At 41.5% G+C, this 22,603-nt stretch overlaps 1 protein-coding gene and 3 long non-coding RNA genes across 4 annotated transcripts in view; 2 read left to right on the top strand and 2 right to left on the bottom strand.

Annotated features, from left to right (window-relative positions):
- Nucleotides 1-2,480, bottom strand: part of LOC143270608 (uncharacterized) — a 29,498-nt gene extending 27,018 nt beyond the window's left edge. Inside the window, exon 1 of the long non-coding RNA XR_013047821.1 lies at nt 2,300-2,480. This is a non-coding gene — a long non-coding RNA (uncharacterized LOC143270608). The remainder of the gene's footprint in view (nt 1-2,299) is intronic.
- Nucleotides 1-7,918, top strand: LOC143270603 (uncharacterized). The gene is made up of 4 exons (XR_013047810.1): nt 1-2,065; nt 5,820-5,935; nt 6,856-6,950; nt 7,118-7,918. It is a non-coding gene; the product is annotated as an uncharacterized LOC143270603 (long non-coding RNA).
- LOC143270628 (serine/threonine-protein kinase PLK1-like) overlaps nt 1-22,603 on the top strand; it is a 124,624-nt gene that overhangs the window by 37,274 nt on the left and 64,747 nt on the right.
- Nucleotides 7,767-22,603, bottom strand: part of LOC143270607 (uncharacterized) — a 22,318-nt gene continuing 7,481 nt past the window's right edge. Inside the window, exons 3-4 of the long non-coding RNA XR_013047820.1 lie at nt 12,505-12,687; nt 7,767-9,922 (exon numbers count right to left, since the gene is read on the bottom strand). This is a non-coding gene — a long non-coding RNA (uncharacterized LOC143270607). The remainder of the gene's footprint in view (nt 9,923-12,504; nt 12,688-22,603) is intronic.

Below are 22,603 nucleotides of genomic sequence, written 5' to 3' on the forward strand. Positions count from 1 at the left end.
CAGGCTCCCAATGCCATGCTTGCCCTGCTGGGGAAATGCATCTCTTTGTGCTAAGTATTTGGTGTCTCAGTGTGTTCTGTACTGTCTCTGAGAGGCTCCCTTACACTGTGTGTGTATGGGGGAAGGGGGTCCCTTCAGATCTTGTGAGTTAGATATTGATAGTAGGCCTGAGAATTTGCCTGATTCAAAGATGTCAGGTGATATAAGTGCTGAGACCACAGAGCTCCACTTTAAGCATCACTGTTCTCAGTCTTTGTGCTCACCCTGGTGCCTCATTGGAATCCCCTTGGGAGTTTATATAGTCAGCCTCATGGTGTGCCTCATGCATGGCAATACTGATGATGAGTCTGGGTATCCTTGTAAGGACAAAGCATTTCTGTTCTCACAACAGTGGAAACGTCATTGCAGATTTCAGGTAAGCCCATGCCGCTGGACCTTCTTAGAGAGCTACTCTACCTTTCCGGGCCCATAAGAAAGCTCATGGAACCCTGTCTCCCTCCCTGTTGACACCCAGCCTCTACTGGTCCTGGGGCAGGGTAGCAAGTCTAATGCACACCAGGAGTTCCCAGTACATAGGATTCAGTGTGTGACATCCAGTAGACTAGGGTAGTGCAAAATACAACCTTAATTCATGGGGTCCCTGAGGCCTATGATCACAGGGTTCTTTATTCCTGGGGTTATGCCCTACCAAAGGCTGAATGCGGAGCATGAGATGCAGAACACAGAGCATAAGAAGGATATGTCAGATGTGAAGGAGATTAGTGAGGCCTTGTACAAGTGCATAGAGCTGATTGAGAAGACCAAAATCTACCGGTGAGTGCCTGACTTGGGTGGACTCCAGAACTTGGTAAGGAGTGCTTCTTGTTGTCTGAAGTTTCTCCAGTCCTGCCCGACCCTGCTGTCAGGAGGAATCTGCCCTCCTGCCTCCTTCAGCCAAATGGCCCCAATAAACACACAGAGGCTCACATTACTTACAAACTGTATGGCCAATGGCTTAAGTTTCAGGTTAGCTAGCTCTATCATCTTAAATTAACCCAATTTTATTCATCTGTGTTTTCCCACATGGCTGCTACATTGCCAAGCTGCTGGCATGTTGCTCCTTGGGTGGCAGCTGGCATCTCCTCCACCTCTGCCTTTCTTTTCTGTCTCTCCTGGATTTTCATGCCTGGCTACTTCCTGCCTTGCCATAGGCCAAAGCAGCTTATTTATTAACCAATGGGAGCAATACCTATTCACGGCATACAGAAAGACATCCTACAGCATCTTCTTCCTTTCTCCACCTTTGAACCAAAGTGAGGGCTGTGGTTCTAGTCTGTTTACCTCTTAGAAAGCAGCCTGCCTTATAGCTCTTGGACTTGTGCCTCCTAGACTGAGTTCTCCTAAGTGTTAAAAGTCTGAGAGCCCCTCCCAACATTTTCCTGTCAGTTTCTGGAACTTCTAGACAGAAAACATAGTTTGCACCATGGCTTCTGTGGCTCTGACAGGAGCTTAGAGAGCTGGTTTCTATGGGACACATGGATGGAATATATTCCAGATAGGTCTTCTGTCTTCCTCAGAGCATGGTTTCCCTCTACCTGCTCTTGTTTTCCCAATACTGTGAACAGTTAAGTACCAGGATGTGTGTTTGTGAGGTAGCAGATCAAGTCTTCAGAAGTACATGGATCCGTTTTGCAGTCAGGGTCTTCAGAAGTAGTATAAATCTTTCTGGAATTTGGCTATTCTTTGGCTTTGGCCTGCACCTGAGTGATTCTGGCATGGATAATGAGGGCTCCAGCCCAGGGCTATCGGGGATGGGGACATGGGACCTTGCAGGAATCATGGTATACCAGGCAGGGTTGGCAGATGGAGGCAGAGCTCATCATTTTTTTGGTGATATTTCAGCACCCTCTACAGTCAGCAACTGAGTGAACAGACTCAGCTGAAAGAAAAAGTGAGAATCTTGCTAGAGGACAAGAAAAAGCTGCAGGGGGAGCAGATTTTACTACAAGAGTCGCATGCGGAGGCAAAGAGGCTCCATGAAGAGGCCCATGGGAAGATGTATAACCTCTGGACAAGGCAGCTGCAGGTAGGTTGAAGCAGCAGGGCCAACCTGACCATCAATCTGACCATACACACACATATACACACACTCATGTAACCATCTACTCACTTATCCACCTGACCCAACCCATCCAATAGTTCACTTCTGTGATCATTCACAAGTCTTTCTGGGAGTTAGCCTCTGATAGCAAGCAAACCCAACTGCTCTGCTGGAAGCTGCAGTCCATTCAGGGAGACGAGAAAGTCACATATCACTCACCTGTATGTCAGTATGGGAGGAGCCGGGCTGTGATGGGAGCCACAGAGATCTGAGTGAGTCAGGTCAAGGGTCTGGGTCTCATTTGCTTGGCAGGGGTCAAGTGAGATCAGTGCAGACACAGCATGGAAGGAGGAACGCCCCCTGAAAAAGTCAAAGACCGTGTCACATCGACATCTTTTTGGGTGTCATATGGCGTTTTACCCTCTTGTTCTCAGATTGCCATGGTGTCCTCTTTACCTGGCCAAGCTCTTGGTTCACAGTGACAGAAACTAAATTAACAGCTTGTCAGTAGTGTTTGCTGTGAGTGGCATTGGCCCATTCTCCAATCCTGGATCTTAAATTCTGATGCTCACTGGATGATCAGGGATGTGGCAAGGGCTTATGACAGGCGGTGTTCAGGGTGACAGATTTGAGCCAACTGTATCAACATAGCCTGCAGAGACACAGCATGCTTCTCTAGGCAATTTTAGTGCAAAATTATGCAGAATTGTGGGACTCACTTATAACAGCTATTGTGAAGAGTTTAAAACCAACTGGCAATGTCATCCTCATCCAGTGTGATGTCCTCCTCACTGCATCCTGATCACTGATAATTTGAGGGATTTGTGTCTGTGTGTGAGTATCCTTGCCAGAGGGCACATACATCTGCTGATGTTTTGGAAGGTCTGATGATGACATCGAGTGTCCTCTGTTGCTTTCTCCCTTATGCTCTTCAGCCCGAGTCTCTCACTGAACCTGAAAATTTCTGTTCTGGCTAAGCTGGATAGCCACAGTTCTTTGGATCTCCTGTCTCCTCATAGTAGAGCATCCTGTCTTTTTCTGTCTCATCTTGTTGCTAAATGGTTCATTTGGTCAGAAAGAGAACTGACTTGTTGGTTTCTCTTAATTTTTAAACAATTTTATTACTTTGGATTTAATGCTTCTTATAATAAATAACAAAAATCAAACAATGGAGCTACTTTATAAATAAAAAAGTAGACTTCTTTTCTTTCATGACATAGAGATAACTTCCCAGGAAAGGTCTATTTTGTCTACTGGCTTCACAACATGGAACCTGACATTTTGATACTCACTCTTAGGACAGAGTCCAACTCATAGTTGTATAGAGTGCTGCATTTTAGAAAAGTGCTGTGGATGATCTAAGTAGCCTTCCACTGACTGGCCTGGGGCTGTTTTCATATAATGTGCACTGTAATCTGGACAAAAGTTGTTGGGTAATGACAATGGGTGACTTCCATTCTCTGGTGCTGTCAATGTCTTCTGTGGAGGAGGCTGGGTAAGTTTAGTGAGGAGACTATGATGGTTCAACTTAAATCTATCGGGAGGCTTCATGTCCCACTCTCTTCCCCCAGCACTTGGTTTTGTGTGGTCCAACTCAGTTGTGCAGAGGTAGTTACTCATCTGTATGATCAGTGAGTCTGGTGATAAGAATTTCCCTGGGAAGGTAAATAAGTTCAGGCCAGGGCAGAAGAGCTTGGCTGGGTCTAAGAGGCTTGTAGACAGCAGAGAGGACCCACTACCTCCCCCTGGAGTAGAAAAGGTGCTGCAACATTCTAGTATTGTACCTTGCCTTTCTAGATTCAAGAAAGATGTGTGTGTGTGTGTGTGTGTGTGTGTGTGTGTGTGTGTGTGTGTGTTCTTGTTGCTGTTATTGTTGTTATGTGTATCTTTGGGGAATGAGAATATGTGTTTGAGCCTCTATGTGTATGTTCACTCTCTCACGGAACAATGGAACATCTTTAAGAATGATGGAGATGGATTTCAATGAGAAAGTACTATGCCTAATCTGGTTAGTACCACTTCGCCTCCGTCAAAGTACAGATGGAGTTGCCCATCCTTCTGCATATCCATACAGCTAACTACAACCAAAGACCACATAACTGATGCAAGCTAAAAGCTTTCATGTTATTTGTATAGGCAGAAGTATTTATCTGCAAAGAAATCCTCTGGAGAAAAACAAAGTAATGGGGTCCAGGACGGTGAGAAAGAGGCTACTTAGAGGCAGGAAAGGCTGCCATCGGATTGTATCCTTCTCTGTTCTGGGTGAAAGGAGGCTGACCACTGATGACTTCCCTGCATCCTGTTTTGTTCTTCTCCACATCGCCTGCTGCCATTTTCCTTTCACCTCTGCCTAACCTTGGTTCAGCTAACCTGTTCCTTGGAGCTTGGCCTGGACTTTATTCTCAGAGAAATTCTGAACTGCAGATGGGCTTGTGGATGCATCCCAGCCCAGCAAAAGTCTGACAGCTATGCTGAAGTGTGAGATGAGGTTGTCTTGGCGCACCACTTAGGCTCATCATACTCTCAAGTACCCACTCCATGTTGTGTCTGCAGCCCTCAGAAAATGCTTTTATTCCAAACATCTTCATCCTGAGTTAAAATCAGCCTGATGGAGAGTTGGGAGAAATGAGAACTCTCAGACATTGCTAGTAGTGTAAAATGGTGCAGCCCTGTGAGAAGCTATGTACAATTATTCAGAAAGTGGAACTGCAGACTTTGGGTGGAGCATTGATTCCAGAATGGAAAGTGGTGTTCACAGAGAATAGGGGACAACAGGGATACAGCAGGACTCATCAGAACAGTCCAACTAGAAACTATTCAAATACCCATCACTGATGAGTACAAACATACAATGTGGTCCATGAGATACTGTTAAGTATGGAATAATATATACAGTCATTTGGCCATGAGTTAGTCAACCTTTTGTTACTCAAAGAAATCCCTGACACAATCAACTTACTTGGAGGAAAGGTTAATATAGATGCCAGATTGTAGAGATTTTCTAGTTTTCTGAGCTCATTCCTTTGGGCCTAAATGGAGGCAACCTGTGGTACAGAGAGCTTTTTAAGAGGAGGCTGCCCTCCTTGGAGGCACTGGAAAGCACTGAGTGAGAGCAAGGCGCTGATCCACTGCCAACCAGTGGTCCTGTGCTGGGGAACTAAGCCTTCAATGCACAGACTGGGGAACTTGCCAGGAGAGCTTAGATTACAGATCAAGGAACCCTGGTGTTACTTGTCTGTGTACAGGTTTTCAAGGCAAGCAGTACATTCACTTATCTGCCCACTGAGTTCTTCTCCCAGGTCACCAGGCATGCACATGTTATATAGATACACAGGCAGGCTGAACACCTGCACATATAAACAAAAAATAAAATGAAAAATTATCAAAACTGAGTAAAAATACACAATGTTCTCCACATCCCTGTGCTCAGAGCATCCTGTGTTTCCTGCCTCCATGCAGGAATATGGGTAGAGAGGGTATAGATTAATCAAAGGTAACTTTCTTCTCCATAGTATCCCAGGTGATCTCTTCTTACATTAGTGTTTTCTCAGAAACTAAGTGTGGATAGAAGGTAATGTGCTTGTATGTATGCATCCATATACATGTTTGTGGTAGAGAGAGGGAGAGAGAGAGAGAGAGAGAGAGAGAGAGAGAGAGAGAGAGAGAGAGAGAGAGAGAATGCATGTTTATGTACATGGTGTGGAAACCTCCCCTAAAAACACAATCTTCTAATGAACAGGAACATGGAAGACTTGAGGAAAATCTTCAGTCCCTGATGAAGCAGAAGGAGCTCTTCACCCGGCAAAGGGACTTGGCAGTAAAGCTGCAGCATCACTTCACTGTGTCCCAGATGAGGTAGGAGCCCAGGCTTCCAGAAGCAGGTGGATCCAAGTGGGTCCGCTGTACCTGGATCTCTGTCCTCTTTGAGTTTTGTCAATTGGCAAAGCTGCCAGCCATGGGCAGGGAAAGAACGCCTCAGAGTGTCGTTGCTGGCTCAGTCAACAGGAAGCAATATGCTCTCTCCTTGGTCTCATGGGGACTGTGTCCTCCTCTTCCTTTCTGAGACCTCTAGTATGCGCTGAGTATCTCATCTCTTAGATTAGATCTCCCCACAAATATTCCCATGACAGCCAGAAACGTGGAAAGGAGGATCATTGATCATGAAGGAAAGTGTGTCCTCCTGCATCTTTTCCATCAGAAACATCACGTTTAGAGAGAAGTGTCCAGCCTTTGCAGTTTTGCATAGAGCACACTCCTGCTGACTGCAGGCTCTCTGCAATGTTTATCAGTTTCTCATGAGAAGATTTACTCTTGGTCATAAACAGAGTAGGAGCTGACAAGGTTCTGAGCTGTAGGAATAACCAGAGCCTTCTCTGCATTACTGTGTAGGCTCCACTAGAGGGCAGGCATAGAATTCTCCAGGAGGTTCACATTGACCTTGATATAATCAAGGCCAGGGATATCTTTCCTGACCTGTGCCTGAGACCTTGACATACTGATATTTCTCCAAAATGATGTTTTTGGACTGTTAGAGAAATATGCTGTTTTTTCTAATGCAGCAAAGTGTATATTTCAGTTCAACTTCTAGCACTTTTTAAAAGCTGAGAAAAAAATCCTGCCCAAGTGCTCTCTGACCCCTTTGGCTTGGGGAAGCAGGGAAAGAACTCAACTGAAAGGTAAGGCTTGATTGCCTACATGAGTAGAGCTGGTGGGGGCTCAAAAGCTGACAGGGCAGGTCCCCCCAGGCTTATGCCCCAGCTGCCTTCCTCCCCTAGGTTTGAAACCCTCCAGCAGGAACTGGAGCAGACCACAGACCAGGAAGAGAGCCTCCTGCAGAAGGAGCTGCTGGTGCAGAAACACTATGTTCCAGGCAAGTAAGCCACCATTGGGTCCCATCCCCAGCAGGCACGGTGTTCATGGGGTGTGTTTTCTTCCTTAACATTTGTTTACTATGGATTACTAGGCCCTGATTATTCTTGCCAGTGACAAGCAAAACTGTTTCTGAATCATATTTTCTTTGCTGATTTTCTCTGACAGCACCTCTTCAGAAAACTGAGAAGGCTGGAAGAAGCGAGAGACACCTTGAAGCATGACATTCTACACTCCAGGTTCACGGCCCCCTCAGAAATTGCCACCTCTTTTCAGCTGTGAACTCACTAGTGAGGCAAATATCAACCTACCATCAGGCCATCCAGCCACAATCTGATCCACATCCATTGGCTCACTATTCCCAGACAAAAGATTGTATCAGAAATAGTCTAAGATTCAGAGGACACAACACAAATTACTAAGAACCCTGACATCCATCAGCACGTGGCCCCAGTGAGGAGCAAAACAACATGGAGAGGACATGTGGGTGAGGAAGAGTTCTTCTGTCGACTTACTATCAAGGGCTTTGACAAGCTGACTCCATATGTGATTGAAGTCTGACAAGGAAGACTGTGTTAACATCACACTGCCATCCAGACAGACCACACCCAAACCATAAGATTCTCTCCAGTGCAGTGCTGAAGCTGACGCCATGTCATGGGCAAGTGTTACTGAAGATTATTCACTGCAGAGAATAAGACAGTTCCTTACCTCATTTGCTCTTCCATAATGAAATTCCAAAGGATCCTGAAATTTCCTTAATATTTTTTTGTTTATATGTTGGGATTTTATGCTTTAGATTTTGGTTTTCTTCATTTTGGTTTAAGGTTTTGTTAATTGTTATTTCTTTTATTCTTGTCACTGTTTTAATAGTTTGCTAAGGCTATACATTGTATATAAGGACTGCTGTTTTGAATGCCCCCATTGAGTAAAATTAATGTATTTTTATGAATAAAATCCATTTTCAAAATCACTCTGAGACTCTTCTTTAGTCAGATGAGTTTTCACACTGCTGTAATCACAGAACTCACAGGCTTGGATGTATCTCAGTAAGTTTCAGGAAGCTTTGGCTGCATAAGGATTTCCCAGCAATGGGTCTCAGTGCTACACAGGAGGATGACCCCTTGGATGTGGATGGAATAGCCTACTCCATGGATACCCACTACATAATAGAAAAAACTACACATATTGTATCCTTGACGTCATATATATAGCTGCCAGCAAAATGTGGTATGCTGTATACACATGTTCATGAAATCATCATGTAGACCAAATTAAATGAAAACACAAGAATATTGTTGTAGGCCTCTCAGGAAATAAGAATATTCATTAAAATTGTATAAGAGAAATCAGAAAGTGAAAAGCAATCTGCCTCTAGTTTTCCTGAAATATAACATGAATGATAACCGAGAAGAAGAGATAATTTCCTGAAAGACATGTTGGGATATTTTGTGGTGCTTTTCTTTGTACTTAAGGGTGTTTGACCACCATGTACATGCAATTCCCACAGAGGCCAAGTGAGGGCAGATTCCACCTGGAATTTAGGTTAAAGAGGTTTGTTAGCTGTCCTGTGGGTCTTCTAAGACAGCAATGAGTGCTCTTCATGGATGAGCCATCTCTCCAGTCTCTGCAATTGACCTTCTCCTCCCAGCAATGTGTGCTGTCTTAGGTGGATTGGATCACTCCCAACCAAAAGATTCTTGAAACCTGTTGGGACAGGCATGCTAACTGTCTTAGGCTGCCACATGTCCATGCAGGGCTCTCATAGGTTCAAGACCCTGCCCCAGTATCACTCACTGTCAGACTGGCACAGATTTGCTAGATCTCTTCTAGGTTGACAACACATATTAAGACTGTCTGATGAAATTCAGAATTGAGAAGACTGTCCTTGGGTGCAGGTGGGGTGAGGAATCCCTCTTGAAGGTCCAGATAAGCAATGTTGGGAGGAACCTCATGACTATGTGGAGTGGATGGAGCCTGCATCAGGGGCCACATGTCTTTGGTGCAGAGTGATTCTGTGCAAAACGAAAAACAGGAGAGAGGTGGTTGATGCTGCTCTTTTACCACAGCAGATCTCAGATTATATTGAGAAAATTCTTCCAGATGACTGATTGACTCTTGTGAAGCTCCTCTGGAATAGATCAGACTCCTGAGACTGAGAGTGAGTCAGAGAATTCATGTGTAAAGGATGTTATCCTATGAGTCTCCAGACTGGAGCTGTCATATCAAGGGTAAAAAGAACCTCGTGTCCTCTGTCTTCATGTGGTGGGGTTATGCCAGATCTTGGCCCACAGAAGCTAAGACATCTGTTTTTTCATCCCTCACTTAAGCTAGAATCTCTCCATCTCATATAATTACTTGTTTAATTAGATTACAGTATGTTTCATTTGAGAAAATTTCAGAGTTGTGTTATTTTACTTTCTTGACCAGAAGTTATAGGAACCTAGTAGGCCAGCAATAAAGCATCATCTAAAAAGCAGGTTAAGAGAATGTGACCATGTGGAATTTAGAACGGAGATAAGGCTGTTGTTAGGCCTAAACTACTCTAAAAGTTCTATACCTGTCTGGTTCATTGGTCAGGGTTTTATGGGGTAACAGAATGAATTTCTATATATACAAAAGGCTATATTTTAGAATGACTTAGAGGCTGTGGTCCAGCTAATTGAACATTGGCTGGCTATAATGGCAAAGTCCTCGAATCCAGTAGTTGCTCAGTCCACTATGCTTGATGTCTCAGCCCATCAGCAGTATAGTATGCCATCCCAAAGCAGTTGGCTTCAATGCCAGTGAAGGAATGGACTTGATAGCAAGGTAAGAGCAAGCAGCTAAAGAGCAAAAGCCCCCTTCTTCCATTTCTTTATATGGCCTTCCAGCACAAGGCCTGGCTGAGATTACAGGCGGGATTTGGGGGCTCAAAACATCTGAGTTATAGTTGTTTCTTTCCTCATCAATATCCAGATTAAAAGAATGTCTCTGTAATGCAATGATCAGGACTACATGTAGATCTTCTCTCTTCAAATTAAGCAAAACTACCTCACAGACATGCCCCTCCATTTGGGGGTTTTAGTTAATTCCAGATGTAATAAATTTGACAAACAAAAATAGCTATCACATCTGAACCCTTGTCAACTTGACACACAATTATATCTTTTTTATGTCATGATTAATTTACAAATGTAAAACAATAACCAGGTTTTAATATTGCCTAAATATGATATAATTATTGCAAGTACAACACAAAGACACTATGTATTAGACCAGCTCAAAATTGTGTCTAACATGATTTAATTATCCCTTGTATTTGGAGTTTTCCTGTGTCCACCCAGCTCCTGCAGCTGCTCAGACCCAAGTAAACATACAGATACTTATAAACTGTATGGCCGCGGCAGACTTCTTGCTATCTAGTTCTTATATCTTAAATTATTCCATTTCTATTAATCTATAAGTTGCCATGTGGCTTGTGGCTCACTGGTACTTTACATCTTACTTCTCATGGTGGCAGCGGCATCTCCTGACTCAGCTTTCCACTTCCAGCATTCTCCTCTCTGCTTATCCTGCCTATACTATACTTCCTATCTGGCTACTGTCCAATCAGTGTTTATTTATCAATGACTCAGAGCAACACATTCACAGCATACAGAAAGGCATCCCCAGCAATCCCTGTACAACTGCAAACACATTATAAAATTATAATAAGTGGCAATGTCCCTGGAGGGACATTCTTTTAGTATCTCAAATTTAAATATGATAACCATCAATATTATTCCTCTTTTGGAATAAATTTGGTTTTATTTATTTCTTTATTTTTGTTTTTACACCCTAACCAAAATTTTCCCACCATCCTCTCTTCTTAGTCCCTCCCCCCACCACCACTCTTCCTGCTCCCCATCCATTCCTCCTTTTTTCTCTTCAGAAATGGGCAGGCCTCCTGTGCATTTCTGCCTTCCATGTTATATCAAGTTGTGGTGAGACTATGCATGACTTCTTACATTGAGGCTGGACACAGCAATTCAGTAGGAGGAATGGGTCCCAAAAGCAGGCATTAGAGACAAGCCCTGCTCCCACCGTTAGGAGTCTCACAAGAAGATCAATTTATACAACTGTAAAATACATGGAGAGGACATAGATCAGTCCCATGCATACTCCCTGGTTGGTGGTTCAGTCTCTGCGTCACTATGAGCCTAGGTTAGTTAGTTCTGTGGGATGCTTGTAGGACTCCTGACCCCACTAGCTCCTACAAATATTTAATTGTTAATTCACTATTTTATGTTCATTGGTGTTTTGCCTTTATGTATGCCTGTGTGAGAGTGTCAACTTTTCTGGTCCTGGAGTTACAAACAGTTGTGAGCTGCATGAGATTTTTTTCTTTATTTTAAAAATTAATTGTATCATATGATAAGTATATAGACATTTTCTGATTGGGATTTAAAATAATAACATCTATCTACTTCTTTTGTGATGAGGAAATAAATACATATATACAATAGAGAGAGAATGAACATAGAATACACACCATGCCATTCTGTCATTCTGTTCATATGGAGGTCAATGAACAAATTAGGAGGAGTCAGCTCTTTCCTTCCACCCAACTAGCCATCTCATTGGCCCTTCCCTGGTACTTTTCATGATCAACTTGTGGCTTTCTGCCTTAGAGTGTTTTCTTGTGGTTCTGAAAGTTAGAGAATATTTTAATATTAAAAGGCATTGTGAAAAATTTGTGCAGAATTTTGTTTCAAATGAATGATACTATTAATAAACATAACAGGCACTCAGGATTGAGGCAGGAAAGAGCCAACACAGCAATTCGGGCACTCGGAAAGTTCTGCTGCCTATTGGCTGGTGTCTGAGAGTTGGGATTTCAGTTTATCTTTTTATTTATATACACATGTATATGCAGTTAGATATGGTTGTACATATTAGGTATATCATATAGATACTTATAAAAATATGCACATAACTATACTCATAGTTCTGCATACAACATGCATATCATACACATGCATAACAATGCCACAAATGTTGTTTGTTTATATTTAATTTCTTGTTTTGCCAATTTATTGTACATCTAATTGAATTTCAAAGTATAATTCTCTGTGTGTGTGTCTGTGTGTGTGTGTGTGTGTGTCTGTGTGTTTGTGCATTCAAAGGTGTAGACACATACATGTTCTTAAAAGTATGAATGTGGGCACACATTTGTGTGTATTATATGGAAACAAGCATGTGTGTATTGTGGCACAACACTGATGGTGCCTTCATCCTTTACAATGGGGTAGTAGCATTATTACAGTGGGGTGGGCATGCTTGATCATGCTTCATTCTGTGCATGGAACTTGCATGCTTCTAGAGCACTGATGTTGTCTACCATGTTACTAATAACGTGTGGATGTTTCAGCGTCTTTCTTAGATGGATATCTACAATCTATGTCACATGTTAAGTCCGTCAGATACCATTTGACACCAAGCACAGATAAGTTTTCAGTCTCTCCTTCCTCTTCCACTTCAATCTTTCAGATTATAGGAAATCACCCCCATCAAGTAAATCTAACTATGCTTACTAGCTATCCAGAATTTGGTGAAGAACAGGAAATTGTGGGTTCCCAGAATCCAATGATGCTGACAGGAAGACTTCCAGGTGGGCTGTTCCTACTGCAACTGTTGCCACAGGCATCCAGGCTGAGACAGCAAAGGGACATCCCTGCTGGGTAACTGTATAACTTCTCTTCTTCCAGATTCTGCTGCTGCAGACAGGAAAAGGATTTCAAAGTCTGTGATTAGATAGTTGGTTTAACTGAGGCCACCCTCCCTAAATTCTGTTTACTTTGAGGGTAGCACAATGATTACACTTCATCTAGAAATCACAGGAAGAATCTCCCCACAGTTTTTCTTTTATAACTGAGATTTGATTGGTTGAAGACCAGTAGAAAAAGATGTTAATTCAGTTTTGCTTTCTTTCGTTTTGCATGCCACAATTCTTAAGTGTAGGTTTCCATCCACAATAAGATAGAGGAATGGAACACTGTGATCTGTGATACCTTGACTAACTCCTCAGAGAGCTAAGATGCCTCCCTCCCATTGTCCTTCAAATGTCATGTTAGGGCAGGAAAAAAGCACCCATGGAAAAGAATAATAAAAAGGAAACCCAACAATAAAGGACCCTGAGTTAGAAGGATTGCTGGAAATCTGAGACCAGCCTTCAGGGATAAACTTTCAGGGAAGGAAAGAGGCATGAATGCAAAGGATAGTGGGAGATTGGGAAGGGGTATTCTCAGAGTGGGATATGTCCATTGTTTTCTACTACTAATCTCCATTTGTGTTTGTTAGAAAAGGTGACAACAGTTGAGGCAGAGTCAGCACCAGGACTCCACTTTCCAAATGGGACAGGATGGACTGCTGTTACACTGCTATTCAGTGAGTGACAGCCTCAGAAGTCATCAACTGCCATGATGAGAGGAGGTAGGGAAAGCCTCATGGCTTTCTGCTTTCTGGTCAATCCCAATTCAAGGTGTGTTTAATGATGGTGAAGGGACAGGGTGGAGGGCAAATTTCAAACAGCTCTGTTCTCCAAGCTGCAGGTCCTGCAGATGGCACAATACAAGCCTCATGATGAGAGACTCCTTATGTTAAACTGAGCATCAGAAATGACAGACCAATATTTGAACCGTGTACATATGGACTGAGTCTGACCTTTCCCCAATGACCTTCCTCTTCTCAGCAGTGAAGTTCTATAGTAGGAAATGATGATTGGATGGGAAATTGTCCCCAAGCAATGATGATAACTGACGCCTTCGGGCACCTTCCCTAATTACCAGTCCAAAGACATCTGCATAGCTTCACCACCTTTGTGCTTCCCTGAGCAGAGTGTGGCCTGGCCTCTGTGACACTACACAAGGAATCATGGTCATGGTTACATGTGTGCCCTTGACAGGTTGGCAGCTCACTCTATTAAAGTTGGCTGTGATTCACAACAATAATAACACGAGCAGGAATCAATTTCTAATAAGTCAGTGCAGACATTCTTTGTGGCAAGACCTGATCTCACATCAGTGTGTGGACATGACAAGGAGCTTTCTTGAAAGAGATCACAAAGGCATGGTTCATTGTTCCAGGGATTTTCAAGGTAGAAGACAAATGACATTTTGAGAAGTGTTTCCATAGGAAGGACCAGAGGAACACCCTCATAGTGCATGCCATGAATGACATACAGGAGAAGACACCATGCCCGCACTGCATAAGAGGCCCCATGAAGATCTGTACAACCCTCGTGTGCCTATCAAGGCGGCATCTAAATCAATGGAGGACCAGCCTCTGTTGTTATATTAACTCCCTGTGATATCCCTTCATGGGAGCAGATCACGGAAGGAAAGGCAGCAGGGACCTTGTTGGGACTCCATTTTGTTATCTTTATTGAGAAGCAACAGTTTTCCACATGAGCTCATGGTGCCTCTTTACCATGGCCACAGTCACCAATGCAACAGCAAGGACTCTCCCAAACACCACTGTCTCTTTCCAATTCCCCTTTCTTTTTGTGTAATATGTAGTTTATTTCATCTGGAGTCTGTGCTGTGTGTTGGTGCCTGTGCCCATTTCCCTTGGAAAGAGCCAATGTTCCTCAGAATATACTTGAGATGTAAGAGAAGCACAATAAATACAGTCCTCTATCAATATCCACATGTTATTTTTATTCAGAATGGCTGAGCATAATCCAAGGCTAATTACAAATACAAAGTAGCTTCAGTCAAACCTCCACTCAAAAGTATCCGCTGCTTCAACCCTGAAGAGAAACAGGTACCAACAGTCCCAGAATATCAATATAACCAGGCTTAACTCTAACACAAAAACTGCCTGGACACAGCCACACCCCAGGCCAACATGGCCCCTGAAAAGGCCCATGCTAAGCACCTAAAGTGAAAGTAGACCAGGATTAACCATTAAACCATGATGTCAAGACAGAAGTATTCCAAGGCCTAAGAATGAACCTGATGAAGACCAAAAATAATGCCTACATTAGCAATGGCTTCCCTCACCCAGAAAGGCCAGGGACCAACCCTAGGAATGAAAAGGCCAAACCTGACCTAAAAGAGGCCTTCACCAAAACCTGAAGCTGCATAAGCTCTGGCTCAGAGGAAAAACAGAGGTATCCCTGGGCCAGTCCATTAAGTGGAAGAGCCAAGGGCAAAGGAGAAGAAGGAAAAGTAACAAAATGAAATGAAACAAAAAGAAAAGAAAAGAACACCCATGCCTAACCTTGACCCTGAAGAAGGCTGGCCCCAACCAAGAGGGAGATGAGTCCTATGCTATCCCTCAGAAGAAAAAGACCTGGCTCAAAGAAAGAAAAGGAGAGTATCCATGATCCAACTTTACCTGGACTGAAGCCAGGGCCCTCACCAAGATGAGAATTTGGCCTCAGCATACCTCTGACCCTGAAGAAGACTGGGCCAAACTAAGGAATGACGTGGGCCCAGACCAATCCCTCAAATGAAAGAGGCCTGGGAACAAAGCAGGAAAAGGAGAATGCAAGAGTGCTAACACTTACCCTGACAAAAGCATGAACCAAAACATGGAGAAAGGATGACCTGGGACATTCTCCAAGGACCAAATGAAGAAGCAGGTCTGGGGCAAATATTGACTGGGAAAAATTAGGAGCTCATACAAAACTCATAGAACAAGCCAGGCAAAATCAAAAGTGGAAATGTTACAGGCCAACAATAGACCTTCATGAAGGTCAACCACAAACTCTAAAATCAAGGGAGCTCCTGCCAACCCAATGAGAGATACGTGGTCAGACTTAATGTTGACCCTAGAAAGCACAGTTTGAAGAGACAATTTAAATGGAACCTGCTCCAACCACAATGGAGAACTCTACCTAGGCCAAACACTGATATCAAGTAGCCAAGGACCAAGCCCTATGTGAAAGGTGTCCAGGCAATCCAAGAGAAGAAACATCCTGACCATAAACTGCTATCAGTGGAGACCTGCAGCCTACTGAGCAAGAATTAAACTCAGAAGCCCTGAACTTTGAGGATGTGTGGGCAGAATATTCTCTTCTTCATCCAACACCCAAACCAAAAGGGAACCAGAAACACCTCAATTGTTGTCAATTGAGCTGATGGCTCCCTTACAGATGAAAGCAAATGGATATCACTAACATATTTAGTAGTTAGAGGGAACCTTGAGGCACAGATCCCAGACCTCAATTTCACTCGATGTTTTACAGCCAATCAAGGCCGCAAAAGAGACACACAGAAGAATGTTTATTGAAGATCTTAGACTCACAGACTTCATGTACAGATATAAGTTGCCATCCTGAGTACCAACTGTGTGGATCACATACATTCCATTTACACTTATCATCCTCAGTACATGCAAGCCAGGATGTACCACTCACCATAATGATCCAAGCTCTCATCTGAGTAACGAATGAATATGGACATAGCATAATACAAATGATGTTATATGGCATGATGTATTTTTCTGATAAAACCCCAAATCTTGACTTCAGCTGGTATTTTGAGGAACAAACAAGTCTCAAAAGTAACATAGGAATAACCCTTCCTACCAAGAAGCTCAGACTAACCCAAAATCTGCTTCAATGATTCTTTTCAACTTCTTTTAACAGAAACATGGTCCATAATGTTCTTTTCTTATAAGATTTCAGAGAGATGAACTTAATATAAAATATTATGTCAATTGTGGAAATGATTTCTCAAAGAAGGATCCCATTGTATTAGTTTTTAAAGTCCCAGGATGATGTGTAATGCCAATCACCAAAGCAATAACAAATACAGACTTTTCTCACATATTGTCAGATTTCCTCCCATATTTAATTTTTTTTATTCTCACTTTTCTTGGCTAACATTCTGGAGTGACCCACCTCATCCTCACTTCTCAACTGCAGGCACTTCCACATTTCATTTCATCAACTTGCTGCATCTCCTTCTTCCTTAAAGAATTCCAGACTAATCATTGAGTGGGGTGTCCTCGTCCTGGTGAGCTCAATGGTAGCAACTCCCCTACTAAGTCTGTTGTCTTTATAAAAATAACATCCCCCAAAGACAAACATGATCAGTCCAACACATTCTAGGTAAGTCTATGAGATGGCACCAGACATTGGTAGTCTTAAGTCCTCCATTTCCCTCTGACTTTTCTCTAAACTATGTCCTTAAAAGTCAGGCAATGGGGATTTAGCTCAGTGGTAGAGTGCTTGTCTAGCAAGCACAAGGCCTTAGGCTTGGTCCTCAGCTCTGAAAAAAAGTGGTCTAAATTTTATCTTCAAAGTATCTAGCCTGTTGCATATTCCTGACCCAGAGACTCTTGCCTCTCCATTACAATAATCCATATCACCATGCGAGAACTCAGCCTGTTCTGTATCATCTGCTGTAGCCAGGATTCCTTGTTCCTTTTCTAGAGTTCTACACAAAACATGGAGCATTCATTTAGAAAGATTCTTGGGGATCTAGAATGCCAGGGCTTCCTGGATGACCAGTATTTGTCCCACCTCACCTCATATATCAGCCTAAAGTAAAAGTGGGACCACTGAGAGACAATTGGAACAGAACTAAATTTGAGTGCTATTTCTGGGAACCAGAAGTCCTAGAATTGTCCAGATTCAAAAAGCTACAGATGCTTAAAGAAAAAATCCAGAGTTCTTCACCCATAACTAGTTCTCTGACCAATATGGAAAAAAGTACAAATGTTCTGAGTCCATTCTGCCTTCAGTGGACACAATAACCACTGTATTGTAGAGCCTGAAAAACTGTATATACTCCAGTTTGATATCTATCTATCCATCAGCTATCTCCATCCATCAACCCATCTATCCATCTATCTGCCTCCATCCATCCTAACATCCATCCATCCATCGATCCATGCATCCATCTTCTCCCACTACTACTCTTCCTCTTCTATTTCTCCTTCTTCTTGCTCTTCCCTTATTCATCCAGGATATTATACTCATTTTTGCCTCCCTAAGTTTTTACAGGGCCTTATAAAATGCTAGTTACATTATAACAATGAAAACTTTTCTCTGTGGGTTTTATTCTCCATATTTTCCCACTGGAAATCTTTGTAATCCATATCCTCCCCCGCACCTGCTGAAATGTGACATTCTTAAATCTCTGACACTGCGACACTAAATATCTTGTGTAAAAGTGATAAAAATGCAACTGTGCTTAAAACCAGCTAAAAACCTACATCTAAAATCTTGATACTTTAATAACTTGCAAACATATCATCTTAGTTTGTTTTTTACGACAAATGTAATTTAGATATAATGAATTCAATGAGTTGATATATTCAGTGTTTATTAGTTCTCTGCCATGAAGTTCATAAAAAAGTTTTCTCACTAAATAAATTTTTGTCAAGAGGTAAAATCCATAGTGTTTTCTAAATGGAAATGGAAATATATACATAAAGCCCGGAAACAGAGTTAATCATAAGTCAGAAGTTTTATGGAAGATTAAAAAATCAAGATCATTTATGAAACTGCTGTATTCATCAAAATTACTTAAGCCAAAATTCAGTACACTTGTATACAATTAGGATGTAATTCTCTGTTTGGAATAAAGGTGATAGAAGATATCACATAGTTCAACCTTTTATACAGAGAAAAGGAAAATCCATGCTAGAACTTGCATTTGAGAGCCTTAAAATGGCCTACAAAAAGAGACTGTCTTAGTCAGGGAGTATTCTGTCTCTCAACTGCTTGAATTACAAAAGACTTTCAAAAGATCAGTGAAACATCCTGCCAAAGCTTGGCTCATGGGATTGTAGGCTATGAGAACAGATGAGATCAATCTGAGTGCTACAGAAGTGGGAAAGTATGTCATGCACTTACTTACACGTCCTTGAAATACAGGCTATGTAATTTAATGAAATCTGAGAGAGATTATTCCTGATGGACTGGCTCACAGGAAGCATTGGGGAAGCTTGATTATCATAGGCAGAGGTCTCACACAGACTGGAAGATGATGAAGGAAGGATGGGGTTTTCCTGATAAAATACATATGAGAGAAGCAATGCTTTACGTCCAATTCACTGGGCATGATGGAGCACTGGGCTGTGCTTACAGAAGAGGTCAAACATAAAATGGTTGATTCACCAGAGACTTCAGGACTAGTGTTTGCCGTCAGTGCTTTTGCAGAGCTCCATGGGAGAATGTGAACTTGTAGAAACAACTAACATTTTAAGGAAAGGGTAAAGTGTTGTGTAACAGTTTTCCTTTTTATGACATGAAATAGTTTTCTATTATTTTTGAGATTACTTTCTCCTCTCTTTCATCCTTCAAACCCTCCCAATACTCTTCCTTGCTCTATTTCTAATTAATGACCTCTATTTTCATTCATTGTTGCTACATGCTTATACATATATATGTGTATGAAAAAATATATATCCATATAGTTATATTTCCTAAATGTAAACCAATCATTCTGTATAGCTAGCATATATGTTTTCAGAAATGACCCTTTGATATTGAGTATCCAACTGGTGTACTCTTCCCTGGACAGGACTATTTCATTAAGTCTCAGAAAGTTCTATGAAAAAAGAGAAGAGGTTCATAATATCCAGCAATTAAATCATGGCTGGGAAAGTTGAAACTTACAGGAATTAAAAGGCCCTTCCACTTCCAAGGTTAAATGGGTGATAACTAAGGAGAACTGAAGAAAGGAGACCCTCTGTCCCATTCAGCTGCAAACAAGTCATGCAGCCACATTCAGAGTTCTAGTCCTCATGAGTCACCCATTCTAATGTGAGCCTTTGTGATGCCACACATTAGAGTAATTCATATTCCTATAAGTAATCCCATACCTATACTCCTGTATTAACCTCAATAAACTCATTAATTTGAGGGAATAGGAATCACAGTCTTGCCTGGGAGCCAGACAGATAAAGAAAGGGGAACTGATAAGTAATACAAATGGCCAACTTCGATGAGAGCTTCCATCCTGCCCCAGAGTTCCCATTTGGACAAGAATGCTCCCATCTGGACAAGAGAGCGAGACTTCCTGAATCTGTCAGCTCTGTCTGAACCAAGTGCGCTGATAAGACCAAGAATGAACCACAAGGTGATGGGCAGATGTCAAGGCAGAAGTACATACAACAAAATGAAGAGCAATACAGCATCACCAGAACCTAGCACGCCTCCAACATCTAGACCTGAACATCAAAAATTGGAAAAAACAGAAGAAAACAGCCTTATGAATAACATCATGAAGAAGGTAGAGGCTTGTGTAGAGGAAAAGACAAAAAAAATCGGAAGAACGCTATAAACAACTAGAGGAAAGGGCAAACAAATTAGAAGAAAACAATAAAGTCCTGGAAGAAAACAATAAAGTACTGAAAGAAAATCATGAAAAATCAATTAAACAAATAAAGGAAACAGTCCAAGACCTGAAAAGGGAAATGGAAAAAATGAAGAAGACACAAACTGAGGGAATGCTGGAAATAGAAAATCTGAGTAAACCATCGGGAACTTCAAATGCAAGTATAACCAACAGAATGCAAGAGATGGAAGAGGGGATCTCTGGCATTGAAGATACAGTAGAAGAAATAGATTCATCAGTCAAAGAAAACACTAAAGCCAACAAAGTCATGAACCAAAATGTCCAAGAAATTAGGGACACCATGAAAAGACCAAACCTATGAATAATAGGGATAGAAGGAGATGAATACCAACTCAAAGGCACAGAAAATATATTCAACAAAATCATAGAAGAAAACTTTCCCAATTTAAAGAAGGAAATGCCTATGAAGATAGAAGAAGCCTATAGAACACCAAACTGACTAAAACCCCAAAAAAAGCCCCCTCGCCACATAATAATTAAACAACTAAACATACATAATAAAGAAAGTATATTAAGAGCAGCAAAGGAAAAAGGCCAAGTGACCTATAAAGGTAAACCTATCAGAATAACACCCGATTTCTCAATTTAGATTTTGATAGCCAGAAGGACCTGGTGAGATGTAATGCAGACACTAAGAGACCATGCATGTCATCCCAGACTAATATACCCAGCAAAACTTTCAGTCATCATAGACGGAATGAACAAGACATTCCAAGACAAAGCCAGATTTAAACAATACTTATCCACAAACCCAGCCCTACACAAAGCGCTAAAAGGAAAATTCCAACCTAAGGAAGCCAGATACACCCTTGAAAACACAGGCAATAGATAAAGCCACAGCTTCAGTAAACCCCAAAGAAGAGAAGTACATACACACTACCACCAAAAAAATAACAGGAATTAACAATCACTGGTCATTAATATCCCTTAATATCAATGGACTTAATTCACCTATAAAAAGACATAGGCTTACAGAATGGATACAAAAGCAGGACCCATCTTTCTGCTGCATACAATAAAAAAAATCTCAAATTCAAAGACAGACACTACCTAAGAATAAAATGCTGGGAAAAGACTTTCCAACCAAACAGTCTTAAGAAACAAGCAGGTGTAGCCATCCTGATATCCAGCAAAATAGACTTCAAACTAAAATCAATCAAAAGAGATCAAGAAGGGCATTACATACTCATCACAGGAAAGATCCACTAAGATGAAGTTTCAATTCTGAACATTTATGCCCCAAACACAAGGGCACCCACATATGTAAAAGAAACATTACTATAGCTTAAACCACATATAAAACCCCACACATTAATAGTGGGAGATTTCAACACCCCACTTTCATGACTGGACAGATCTCCCAAATCGAAACTTAACAGAGAAATAAAGGACTTAACTGATGTCATGACCCAAATGGACCTAATAGATATCTACAGAACATTCCATCCTAACAAAAAAGAATATACCTTCTTCTCAGCACCCCATGGAACTTTCTCTAAAATTAATCACATACTTGGCCACAAAGCAAATCTCAACAGATACAAAACAATTGGAATAACCTCCTGTGTTCTATCAGACCACCATGGTTTAAAGTTAGATTTCAACAACAACAAAAACTACAGAAAACCTACAATCTCATGAAAACTGAATAATGCTCAACTAAATCACCAATGGGTTAAGGAAGAAATTAAAGACTTCCTAGAGATCAATGAAAATGAAGACACCACATACCCAAACTTATGGGACACTATGAAAGCAATGCTAAGAGGGAAATTCATAGCACTAAATGCCCACATAAAGAAGTGGAGAAATCTCATACTAGTGACTTAACAGCACACCTGAAAGTTCTAGAACAAGAAGAAGCAAAGTCTCCCAGGAAGAATAGACGCCAGGAAATTATCAAAGTGAGAGGTGAAATCAATAAAATAGAAACTAAGAGAACAATACAAAAAATTAATGAAACAAAGAGTTGGTTCTTTGAGAAAATCAACAAGATAGACAAGCCCCTATCCAAACCAAAAGACAGAGAGATAGAGAATTCAGATCAACAAAATCAGAAATGAAAAAAGGGACATAACAACAGACATTTAGGAAATCCAGAGAATTATCAGGTCATATTTCAAAAACATGTACTCCACAAAACTGGAAAACCTAAAAGAAATGGACAATTTTCTGGATGGATACCACATGCCTAAGTTAAATCATGACCAGATAAACTATTTAAATATTCCAATAACTCCTAAGGAAATAGAAACAGTCATTAAAAGTCTCCCAACCAAAAAAAGCCCAGGACCAGATGGTTTTAGCACAGAAT

This window comes from Peromyscus maniculatus, chromosome 23 (assembly GCF_049852395.1).
Source record: "Peromyscus maniculatus bairdii isolate BWxNUB_F1_BW_parent chromosome 23, HU_Pman_BW_mat_3.1, whole genome shotgun sequence".
In the NCBI taxonomy this organism is placed as follows: domain Eukaryota; kingdom Metazoa; phylum Chordata; class Mammalia; order Rodentia; family Cricetidae; genus Peromyscus; species Peromyscus maniculatus.